At 44.8% G+C, this 13,262-nt stretch overlaps 1 protein-coding gene across 1 annotated transcript in view; it reads left to right on the plus strand.

Annotated features, from left to right (window-relative positions):
• Positions 1 to 13,262, plus strand: part of F5 (coagulation factor V) — a 158,402-nt gene that overhangs the window by 3,275 nt on the left and 141,865 nt on the right. The window lies entirely within an intron of this gene.

Consider the following 13,262-nt stretch of genomic DNA (forward strand, 5'->3'; position numbering starts at 1 on the left):
AGTAAAGAAAAACGAGTAGCCATCATTACTTTAAGAAATTAAGGTCAGTCAGTCAGCCGAAAAATTAGGAAAACTTTGAAAGTAAGGGCTATTTGACCATGAAGGAGAGTGATGGGGTGCTGCGCCAGATGACCTGGCCTCCACAGTCACCGGACCTGAACCCAATCGAGATGGTTTGGGGTGAGCTGGACCGCAGAGTGAAGGCAAAAGGGCCAACAAGTGCTAAGCATCTCTGGGAACTCCTTCAAGACTGTTGGAAGACCATTTCAGGGGACTACCTCTTGAAGCTCATCAAGAGAATGCCAAGAGTGTGCAAAGCAGTAATCAAAGCAAAAGGTGGCTACTTTGAAGAACCTAGAATATGACATATTTTCAGTTGTTTCACACTTGTTTGTTATATATATAATTCCACATGTGTTAATTCATAGTTTTGATGCCTTCATAGTCATGAAAATAAAGAAAACTCTTTGAATGAGAAGGTGTGTCCAAACTTTTGGTCTGTACTGTATATATATATATATATATATATATATATACATATATATACATACATTATAGAGGGGAGCTCTAAGTCAGAGCAGAGAGCTGCCCAATCACAAGTGACATGGCTGCCCCTTACCCCAGTGATAACCGGAGGGAGCGTCAGTAGCCCGCTCTGCAGTGATTTGCTGATACCTGGCCAGTTTTATTTCAAGAAGTAGTTGTCATCTATCGTTAATGGGGTTTTCCAGGATTTACATATTGATGGACTATCCTCAGCTCTTCTTAGGTCATGTGATGTCACGTTCAGCCGTTGTACGGCGCTGTGGTTGGTAAGCTGCGAGGAGACATCCTCAAATAGCTGATCGGCGGGGGTGACGGGAGCCAGACCCCTGCCGATCTTATATCGATGACCTATTCTGAGGATAGCTCATCAGTATGTAAATCCTGGAGAACCCATTTTATCCTTTATGCTTTGATGACATTGGCTATAACAACTGGTTGGAAAATCCTGGAGATGCAGAAGGGAAGCAGTGGTTCTGATTTATCTTTTTTCTCTGCCTGCTTTCTGAGTGCAACTCAGCATCAACTTTTTTCAGAACTTGATTATTTAGGTCAAAATGTGTCACAAGTAGGGATAGATAGAAAGATAGATAGATAGATAGATAAAGATAAAAAAAATAGGAGATAGATAAATAGATAGATATTAGATTGATGATCAATAGATGGATAATAGATGAAGACAGATAAATAGGTAGATAGATAGATAGATAGATAAATAGAAAAAGATAGGAAAAAATAGGAGATAGATAAAGATAGATAGATATTAGATTGATGATAGATGGATAATAGATAGATAGATGATTGATATATAGATAGAAGGGGTGTAACTATAATTAATAGAGCACAACAGCAAATTAAGGCTACTTTCACACTAGCGGCAAGGAACTCCGGCGGGTGAACAGCCTGTCGGATCCGTGCTGCTGCATGTTTGCCGTGCTGCTGCCAGTGCATGCACTAGCAGCAGCACGGATCCGACAGGCTGTTCACCCGCCGGAAGAGCCTGCCGGATTTCCTTGCCGCTAGTGTGAAAGTAGCCTTAGATGGGCCCCACCACCTAGTGTAATAAAATGAAAACAGCAGCATTAATAGCAATAATTAAAGGTATACAGTACAGACCAAAATTTTGGACACACCTCATTCAAAGAGTTTTCTTTATTTTTATGACTATGAAGGCATCAAAACTATGAATTAACACATGTGGAATTACAAACAAGTGTGAAACAACTGAAAATATGTCATATTCTAGGTTCTTCAAAGTAGCCACCTTTTGCTTTGATTACTGCTTTGCACACTCTTGGCATTCTCTTGATGAGCTTCAAGAGGTAGTCCCCTGAAATGGTCTTTCAACAGTCTTGAAGGAGTTCCCAGAGATGCTTAGCACTTGTTGGCCCTTTTGCCTTCACTCTGCGGTCCAGCTCACCCCAAACCATCTCGATTGGGTTCAGGTCCGGTTACTGTGGAGGCCAGGTCATCTGGCACAGCACCCCATCACTCTCCTTCATGGTCAAATAGCCCTTACTTTCAAAGTTTTCACAATTTTTTCGTCTGACTGACTGACCTTCATTTCTTAAAGTAATGATGGCATAGGAAACATAGTAAGCGCTATAACATACCTTCAGTATGCCCCACACAACCAGCCAGTTATATGATAATGTCAGGACCGGTGAAAGGTCCCCTTTAAGTATATTTCAATGCAACCCAGCCTTAATTAACTGTGGTGGTTGGTGAGAGGCCTATGGCCAGTGGTGGTGCCCATGACTGTCATTGCTAAATGTACCAGACCTCTCCTGTACTGGTTAGTAGATGACACCGAGGTATGAAATCTTCTGTTCCTGACACTCTGAAAGCAGCAGTAATGTGATGATAGGTTTCTTCAAAAAGTGGTTTTGTTTTCAGTTTCATGACCCTGGACTGAACTTTAGTCATAGCCGGTAAATGGAGCTTGGGGGTTATAAATCAGTCATTTCAAGCAGGTTGTGTAATTGTAGTTTGATGGAAAAGTCAATTACTTTAAGTTCAAAACTCAAAGTTTCTTGGTAACTTCTGCCATCAGCATGAAGCTGGCAGTGTCTGACATCAGAGGATGTGACTGAATCTTTATGGTGCTTATCCAGCTCTTGCCGCTTCCACCTTCCTGTTTCCTGATCCGTTTCTTTTTCAGCTTGTCTTCTTCTCTGTTCATTGCTTCCTTGGATTCTGTGTGAGATATGATCAGGATGTGATCAGGGTAGACAGACCAAAGCAAATAAAGATAACAGACATACAGCTCTGATTTATCATGTCTTCACTCCAGAATCACAAGATGGGGCTTTTACTTTACAGTTTAAGCTAGTTTCACACTAGTGGTAAATTCTTCTACCAGGCTTTTCTGACAGAGGAACTGCCTGTCGGAAGACATCATATCCGGCATGGCTGGAAAAGGCCGGAGCACCATCAGGCTCATTGACTATAGTGGGACTCGGTGGGTATCCAGCCTGTTTTAGGGATGAGTGCAAGCAGTGTTTTTTGTCTGGCTGAATCCGGCGCTATGCCAGATACAATGTCTGCCTGCAGGCAGTTCCTCTGCCAGAACAGCCTGCCGGAAGATTTTACCGCTAGTGTGAAACTAGCCTTAGGGCTGTATTTAGAGATGAGCGAATTTCTCCAAAATTCGATTCGGCCGGTTCGCCAAATTTGTTGAAAAAATTTGGTTTGATCCGAATTTATTTGTGGCGAATCGAATTAAAAAAGGCTATTTCCTGGCTGCAGAGAGCCTTTATAGTGGTGTAGAATACTGTACCTTGCAGTAACACGCATAGGGAGTCTGCTGTGGTAGTGAAATAATATTGTGAGTCCGTATGACATGCAGATGACAGGCGTCGCTCTTAGAATCACTGCACACTTCACTTATTTGGGCAGTTACGGGGCAAAACTGACCAAATAGCTCAAGTGTGAACTCAGTCTTACCGGTCAATGTTAGCGTCAAGAAGAAGCGCACTCCTTTTACACCGTCAGCAGCTGATTCCACATACAGTACAGACCAAAGGTTTGGACACACCTTCTCATTCAAAGAGTTTTCTTTATTTTCATGACTATGAAAATTGTAGATTCACACTGAAGGCATCAAAACTATGAATCAACACATGTGGAATTATATACATAACAAACAAGTGTGAAACAACTGAAAATATGTCATATTCTAGGTTCTTCAAAGTAGCCACCTTTTGCTTTGATTATTGCTTTGCACACTCTTGGCATTCTCTTGATGAGCTTCAAGGGGTAGTCCCCTGAAATGGTTTTAACTTCACAGGTGTGCCCTGTCAGGTTTAATAAGTGGGATTTCTTGCCTTATAAATGGGGTTGGGACCATCAGTTGCGTTGAGGAGAAGTCAGGTGGATACACAGCTGATAGTCCTACTGAATAGACTGTTAGAATTTGTATTATGGCATGAAAAAAGCAGCTAAGTAAAGAAAAACGAGTGGCCATCATTACTTTAAGAAATGAAGGTCAGTCAGTCAGCCGAAAAATTGGGAAAACTTTGAAAGTAAGGGCTATTTGACCATGAAGGAGAGTGATGGGGTGCTGCGCCAGATGACCTGGCCTCCACAGTCACCGGACCTGAACCCAATCGAGATGGTTTGGGGTGAGCTGGACCACAGAGTGAAGGCAAAAGGGCCAACAAGTGCTAAGCATCTCTGGGAACTCCTTCAAGACAGTTGGAAGACCATTTCAGGGGACTACCTCTTGAAGCTCATCAAGAGAATGCCAAGAGTGTGCAAAGCAGTAATCAAAGCAAAAGGTGGCTACTTTGAAGAACCTAGAATATGACATATTTTCAGTTGTTTCACACTTGTTTGTTATGTATATAATTCCACATGTGTTAATTCATAGTTTTGATGCCTTCATAGTCATGAAAATAAAGAAAACTCTTTGAATGAGAAGGTGTGTCCAAACTTTTGGTCTGTACTGTAGATGTCTACAGAACCTGTTCTAATAAACGTTTATACAAGTAGAGCCCCCCCCGACAGAGTGGAGAGGGTGTCAGCAGTAAGTTTGTGTTGACGTCACTGATTATTTTGCCCTTCCTCTGATCCGTCAGAACAATAACCCCCAAAAAACAGATCCTGTCTTCGCCTTCACTCGGTCAGCATTTGGTCAGTAATCCATCAGTATTGCTGAAGCCAAAAAACACAGGAGTGGATCCAAAACAGACATGATACGTGAATGGAATATTTGCATTTCTTCTGTGTTTTTTACCCACTCCTGCTTTTGGCTACCAAATCGCAAGCCAATTCCGAAGCAAAATAGGGACTATGTCATGCAGGCCTTACAGCTGTTACATAGATTGGATCCATTGTGCGTATCATTTTTCCTTCCTTCTGGCAGATCAGAAGGGTCAAATAAATGATGATGTCAGCCAGGCTTAAAGGCAAAATAGTGGCCCAGTCATGAAGTGGGGAGCGTGGGAACAGCATGAGAAGTCCGATTGGACCTACGGTGAGGTGGAAGCAGCATGAGGAGACCACAGAGTGGCCCAATGACAGAGTCTGGAGGTGGCAGCAGCATCAGGAGGAGGCCACAGGGTGGCACAATGACAGTGTGGAGGTGGTGGCAGCATCAGGAGGCCACAGAGTGGCACAATGACAGTGTGGAGGTGGCGGCAGCATCAGGAGGAGGCCGCAGTGTGGCACAATGACAGTGTGGAGGTGGCAGCAGTAGCAGCAGCATGAGGAGACCACAGAGTGGCACAATGACAGAGTGGAGGTGGCGGCAGCGCATCAGGAGGAGGCCACAGGGTGGCACAATGACAGGGTGAAGGTGGCAGCAGCAGCATCACGAGGCCACAGAGTGGCAAGGTGACATAGTGTGGAGGTGGCAGCAGCATCAGGAGACCACAGAGTGGCAAGGTTACATAGTGTGAAGGTGGCAGCAGCATCAGGAGACCACAGAGTGGCAAGGTGACATAGTGTGGAGGTGGCAGCAGCATCAGGAAACTACAGAGTGGCAAGGTGACAGTGTGGAGGTGGCAGCAGAATCAGGAGACCACAGAGTGGCAAGGTGACATAGTGTGGAGGTGGAAGCAGTATCAGGAGACCACATAGTGTCAAGGTGACATAGTGTGGAGGTGGCAGCAGCATCAGGAGACCACAGAGTCACCCATTGACAGAGTGGGGAGGTGGGTGGCAATAACAGTACCAGCTGAAGATGGTGGGTGGAAGAAGGAGCACTTGGCATCAGATATGTGTCCTCAGGCGGATGGCAGCATCAGAATAGTAGCTGAGGCAGGTAGCCAAAAGAAAACGGTGTCTTTTGTCAAAGTGTTGGTGTGGCACCATGGATGATCTAGTCTGATGCATCAGGCATTGGTCGGTGGAAATCCTGGCTGATCCACGCCTGATTCATCTTGACAAAGGTCAGTCTCTCCACATTTTCCGAGGACAGGCGAGTTCTTGGGGTAACTATGGCCCCCGCCGCACTAAACACCCGCTATGATGCCGCACTACTGGCCAAGCAGGACAGCTTTTCCAAGGCAAACTCTGCCAGTTGCAGCCACAAATCAAGTTTGACTGCCCAGTATTACAGCAGATCTTCAATGTGGGGTGGCAGGGTGGGTGTCCAAGTATGCCACCACCTGCTGGTTCAGGTCCTGCTCCAGGTCTAGCTTCTGCTAGTGAGTAGTTTCTTCACTAGGTGGGTGAATAAAGCAGCTCATAAGCGACTCTAGACTCAAGTTGCTGCTGATGGAGCTGGAACTGCTCCTACCCCCCCCCCCCTCACCCTGCCACAGTAACCATGGCAGAGGAAAATGAGCGCAGAGGGCCCCCCCGATCAGACCTGCGAGAGGATGGACGATGGCACAGATAGACAGCGGCCAACTGACTACATAGGATGTCTCTATAGTGGTTCAGTTTGTCCTCCCTCTCAGGGTCCAACAAGGTGGAGAGCCAGAAGTCATCCCACTGCCGAATGGCGACAATTCGGCTGTCACTACTCAAGCAGGTGAGCATGCACTGGCCATTTGTGCAAGTGACTCGGAGGGACTCCCTGCCTCTATCTCCACTGCATACTGCCACAGTGCATACATCGCCCTGTATCTCCTCTGGCTGCTCCTGCTCCTCCTCTCCTGTCACATGTTTAGAAAAACCACCGATTTTGCTACACATTGCTTGTGCTCCAATGTCCTCCTCCTTCAGTTCAGCACCCACAGGGCTCATGTGGCTGTGAGATCTAGGCGCCACGTCTACAGTCCCCTGACCAGCCAGCATCTGTTCCAGGACATGAAGCAGTGGAATTACGTTGTTCATCCCCTAGTCCTGACAAATAACGTGGCCTCCTCAAAGGGCCTGAGCAAACGGTGTCACGCATGAGCTGCCACTGTCCGCTTGGATCATCAAGAAATCGTTTATGGCGTTTCTCTGTTCATATAAACTGTCCAACATATGGAGGGTTGAATTCCAACGGGTGGAATCGTCGCATATCAACCTATGTTGGGGGATGCTGTTCTGCCGCTGCAGCTCAAGGAGGGTGTGCTTCGCGGTGTACGAGTGGTTGAAGTGCATTTGAAGTTTCCTCGCCATTTTTAGGATGTCTTGCAGATGGGTGGAGGACTTCAGTAACCGCTTAACAACCAGATTGAACACGTGTGCCATGCAGGGCTCATGGCTTAGCCCTCCTTGACACAACGCTGACATCATATTCATCCCGTTGTCGGTCACCATGGTTCCAATTTTGAGTTGTCATGGAGAAAGCCAGGATTTGATTTCTTGATGAAGGACACAGAGCAGTTCCTCCCCTGTGTCACTCACTTCGCCCAGGCAAATGAGGTGCAGAACAGCGTGACACCGCCATGCCCTGCACATGTGGTATGCTGAAGGGGCACTGTGAATTGTCCCTGCAGTGGAGGCTGAGGACATGGTGGAGGATGAGGAGGCAGAGGTGGACATTGTCGCAGGACCAACGGCGTGAGAACGTGGAGACAGAAGCAGCGTCACCTGGCCAAGTTGCTGGTGTGCCTATGCAGGAACCACATTCACCCAGTGGGCCGTAAAGGACATTTATTGTCCCTGACCGTAGTTACAGCTCCACACGTCGGCTCTGCTGTGCACTTTGGCAGACACCGACAGGCTCAAGGACTGGCCCACCTTCTGTACTACATACCTGTGCAGGGCTGGTACTGCCTTTTTGGCGAAGAAATGATGGCTTGGGACTCTCCACCTCGGCTCGGCAAAAGCCATCAGTTCTCTGAAAGGTGCAGAGTCTACCACTTGGAAAGGGAGGGACTGCAGCACCAGCAACTTGGCCTGGAGCACATTCAGCTTCTGCGCCGTTGGATGAGTGCACGCATACTGTTGTCTTTTGGCAACCGCTTCAGTGATCGATTGCTGACAGAATGACTGAGTAGGAGGAGGAGCAGGAGCATCAGGACTAGCAGATGATGGGAAGGACAGACAGCTCCCTTCGGCTGAGGTGGTGGAGCCTTGACTGCCTGAAATCGGGTGCGTGCCACTGGGTGTTGTAGCGGTTCTCCCAGGCCACTTTATGGTGACGCTGAATATGTTGACGCAGGGCCATGGTGCCAACATTGGCACCTGACCACGCTTCACCTTCTGCCCACAGATTCTACAAATGGCCATGTTCACCTCCTCCGGCGGCTTAACAAAAAACTGCCACACCGCCGAGTAGGTGAGCTCAGCAACACCAAAAGACCCGGAAGACCACGGAAAACAACTGTGGGGGATGACTGAAGAATTCTTTCCCTGGTGAAGAAAACACCCTTCACAACAGTTGGCCAGATCAAGAACACTCTCCAGGAGGTAGGTGTATGTGTGTCAAAGTCAACAATCAAGAGAAGAATTCACCAGAGTGAATACAGAGGGTTCACCACAAGATGTAAACCATTGGTGAGCCTCAAAAACAGGAAGGCCAGATTAGAGTTTGCCAAACGACATCTAAAAAAGCCTTCACAGTTCTGGAACAACATCCTATGGACAGATGAGACCAAGATCAACTTGTACCAGAGTGATGGGAAGAGAAGAGTATGGAGAAGGAAAGGAACTGCTCATTATCCTAAGCATACCACCTCATCAGTGAAGCATGGTGGTGGTAGTGTCATGGTGTGGGCATGTATGGCTGCCAATTGAACTGGTTCTCTTGTATTTATTGATGATGTGACTGCTGACAAAAGCAGCAGGATGAATTCTGAAGTGTTTCGGGCAATATTATCTGCTCATATTCAGCCAAATGCTTCAGAACTCATTGGACGGCGCTTCACAGTGCAGATGGACAATGACCCAAAGCATACTGAAAAAGCAACCAAAGAGTTCTTTAAGGGAAAGAAGTGGAATGTAATGCAATGGCCAAGTCAATCCCCTGACCTTATCCGATTGAGCATTCATTTCACTTGTTGAAGACAAAACTGAAGGGAAAATGCCCCAAGAACAAGCAGAAACTGAAGACAGTTGCAGTAGAGGCCTGGCAGAGCATCACCAGGGATGAAACCCAGCGTCTGGTGATGTCTATGCGTTCCAGACTTCAGGCTGTAATTGACTGCAAAGGATTTGCAACCAAGTATTAAAAAGTGAAAGTTTGATTTATGATTATTATTCTGTTCCATTACTTTTGGTCCCTTAACAAGTGGGAGGAACATATGCAAACTGTTGTAATTCCTACACCGTTCACCTGATTTGGATGTACATACCCTCAAATTAGTCTGACAGTTTGCAGTTAAAGCACATCTTGTTCGTTTCATTTCAAATCCATTGTGGTGGTGTATAGAACCAAAAATGTTAGAATTGTGTCCATGTCCCAATATTTATGGACCTGACTGTGTACACTGCGTGCAGAATTATTAGGCAAATGAGTATTTTGACCACATCATCCTCTTTATGCATGTTGTCTTACTCCAAGCTGTATAGGTTCGAAAGCCTACTACCAATTAAGCATATTAGGTGATGTGCATCTCTGTAATGAGAAGGGGTGTGGTCTAATGACATCAACACCCTATATCAGGTGTGCATAATTATTAGGCAACTTCCTTTCCTTTGGCAAAATGGGTCAAAAGAAGGACTTGACAGGCTCAGACAAGTCAAAAATAGTGAGATATCTTGCAGAGGGATGCAGCACTCTTAAAATTGCAAAGCTTCTGAAGCGTGATCATCGAACAATCAAGCGTTTCATTCAAAATAGTGAACAGGGTCGCAAGAAGCGTGTGGAAAAACCAAGGCGCAAAATAACTGCCCATGAACTGAGAAAAGTCAAGCGTGCAGCTGCCAAGATGCCACTTGCCACCAGTTTGGCCATATTTCAGAGCTGCAACATCACTGGAGTGCCCAAAAGCACAAGGAGTGCAATACTCAGAGACATGGCCAAGGTAAGAAAGGCTGAAAGACGACCACCACTGAACAAGACACACAAGCTGAAACGTCAAGAAATATCTCAAGACTGATTTTTCTAAGGTTTTATGGACTGATGAAATGAGAGTGAGTCTTGATGGGCCAGATGGATGGGCCCGTGGCTGGATTGGTAAAGGGCAGAGAGCTCCAGTCCGACTCAGACGCCAGCAAGGTGGAGGTGGAGTACTGGTTTGGGCTGGTATCATCAAAGATGAGCTTGTGGGGCCTTTGCAGTTGAGGATGGAGTCAAGCTCAACTCCCAGTCCTACTGCCAGTTTCTGGAAGACACCTTCTTCAAGCAGTGGTACAGGAAGAAGTCTGCATCCTTCAAGAAAAACATGATTTTCATGCAGGACAATGCTCCATCACACGCGTCCAAGTACTCCACAGCGTGGCTGGCAAGAAAGGGTATAAAAGAAGAAAATCTAATGACATGGCCTCCTTGTTCACCTGATCTGAACCCCATTGAGAACCTGTGGTCCATCATTAAATGTGAGATTTACAAGGAGGGAAAACAGTACACCTCTCTGAACAGTGTCTGGGAGGCTGTGGTTGCTGGTGCACGCAATGTTGATGGTGAACAGATCAAAACACTGACAGAATCCATGGATGGCAGGCTTTTGAGTGTCCTTGCAAAGAAAGGTGGCTATATTGGTCACTGATTTGTTTTTGTTTTGTTTTTGAATGTCAGAAATGTATATTTGTGAATGTTGAGATGTTATATTGGTTTCACTGGTAAAAATAAATAATTGAAATGGGTATATATTTGTTTTTTGTTAAGTTGCCTAATAATTATGCACAGTAATAGTCACCTGCACACACAGATTTCCCCCTAAAATAGCTAAAACTAAAAACAAACTAAAAGCTACTTCCAAAAATATTCAGCTTTGATATTAATGAGTTTTTTGGGTTCATTGAGAACATGGTTGTTGTTCAATAATAAAATTAATCCTCAAAAATACAACTTGCCTAATAATTCTGCACTCCCTGTATACTGTGGTGCTACCCCCATCTAGTGGTGGAATGCATGTAGTGCACCTGACAGCCTGGTAAAAGGGATTTCACTTAATACAATACAGCATGATATTACAGATGACAGAAACAAGCTTTTGCAGTGCCCACATAAGCTAGTGGGACGCTGCAGCAACCCTCTGTGAACTTTACACAGTCAAAAACCCTAGGCAGCACATGATGTTATCACAATGAGTTGTACCAAACAACGAACTCAGCTTTACTACCTCAGTATATCTATTTCCCATTTGAATGGTGACATTGAAGTTCTTGTGGATATGTTATAGTTATGGATACATGCTCACATCTCTGGTCTTATATCTTTAATAAAAGGCCCTTTTCATTCCTCTGTATATACATGGACAGCCTGTGGTCTGTATAGTTGTTACAGTAGAATTCATAAGCAACATGAACGGACCAGCCATAATATCAAAATCACATTCCTAATGTTGTGTAGATCCTCCTTGTGCCACCAAAACAGCTCAGACTTGTTAAGGCACGGACTCCATAAGACTTCTGAAGGTGTCTTGTGGTATTGTGCACTAAGATGTTAGCAGCAGATCCTTTGTCTTGTGAGACGTGGCCTCCATGGATCAGACATGTTTTTCTAGCACATCCTACTGGGGAATTTGGAGTAATGTCAACACTTTAAATTCTTTGTTATGTTCCTCATTCCATTGCTGAACATTTTTGTAGTGTGGCAGGGAACAGTAGCCACTGCTATTAGAAAATACCTTTGTCATGAAACTGTTACTTGGTCTCTAAGTAGGTGGGATGTCAAAAAATAACATCCACATAAATGCCACGACCCAAAGTTTCCCAGCAGAACATTAGTCAGAATATCACGCTGCCTTCTCCAGGTTGCACACATGCCTGGCTGTTCAAAGCATGTAAAATAATATGTGATTCATCAGCCCAGACCACCTTCTTCCATTGCTCCATGGTCCATTTCTGATGGTTATGTGCCTACTGTAGACACTTTCGATGGTGGACAGAGGTCAGCATTGGCACTCATTGGCGCTTGTGTGAAATCCTTGTGTTTTTACCTTTCTATCATAACCAGCATACATTTTTTTCAGCATTTTGTGCTACCGTAGCTCTTCTTTTCAAAATCTGTTTATTGTTTTCAAATGTTCAGCAATGGTATGAGGAACATAACAAAGAATTTAAAGTGTTGACATTACTCCAAATTCCCCAGTAGGATGTGCTAGAAAAACATGTCTGATCCATGGAGGCCACGTCTCACAAGACAAAGGATCTGCTGCTAACATCTTAGTGCACAATACCACAAGACACCTTCAGAAGTCTTATGGAATCCAAGCCTTAACAAGTCTGAGCTGTTTTGGTGGCACAAGGAGGATCTACACAACATTAGGAATGTTATTTTGATATTATGGCTGGTCAGTGCATGTTGCTTATGAATTCTACTGTAACAACTATACAGACCACAGGCTGTCCATGTATAAACAGAGCAACAGAGGAAATAAACTCATGGTGTCAGTGCATAAGGTCATCACGACAGAATAAAGCCAAAAATAGTGCAAATTGGTACATGAATTAATTGTTACAATGCTTAATTTAAGTAAGCGGAGTTACGGAAATGTCGTCGTAACAGATCTCGACACTCTAGAGAGAGTAGGGAAGGAAGGGTAAGAGTTAAATTTAATCTTTTAAATACGTTCTTCAGGCAGTGTGATATGAACAATATTTAGTGAACGAACGTACAACCTAGTATCTTTACCGTGTGAGAAAGGAAGGGTAAGAGATCTTCTGTGGGATCAGACAAGACAGGCTTGCCTTTGCTCCCCATACACATCAGTAAGCCCATCACTCTGTTGCTGATTCACAGATTGTCCTTCCTTTGACCACTTTTGGTAGGTACTAACCACTACACACCCGAAACACATGAGAAAACCTGCTGTCTTGGAGATGCTCTGACCTAGACATTTAGCCATCCTTATGCTTACCTACTTTTCGTACTTCTAGCACAATCAACTTCAAGAACTGACTGTTCACTATCCCACCCCTTGTCATGCGCCATTGTAAAGATAATCAGTGTTATTCACGTCACCTGTCGTTTTAAAGTCTTTGGACACCTTTGGGGTCATTTTTTATTATTGCATTCTACTCATTTTGGGGGGAAAAAAACAACTTATTTTAATAGTTTTAATAAACATTTTCAACAGTTTACCTGTACAGCTTCCACTTTCAGTGCCTGTACTTTCTGCTTCACAGTGAACCTGTCAGAGAGCTGCTCTGACGGCTTGATCTGTAGCCCTTATCTGTATTCATTCTAGCTAAATTCTTATCAGTTTGTCAGGGGTTCAGGGATGCAT

Source organism: Bufo bufo, chromosome 3 (genome assembly GCF_905171765.1).
Source record: "Bufo bufo chromosome 3, aBufBuf1.1, whole genome shotgun sequence".
Lineage (NCBI taxonomy): Eukaryota > Metazoa > Chordata > Amphibia > Anura > Bufonidae > Bufo > Bufo bufo.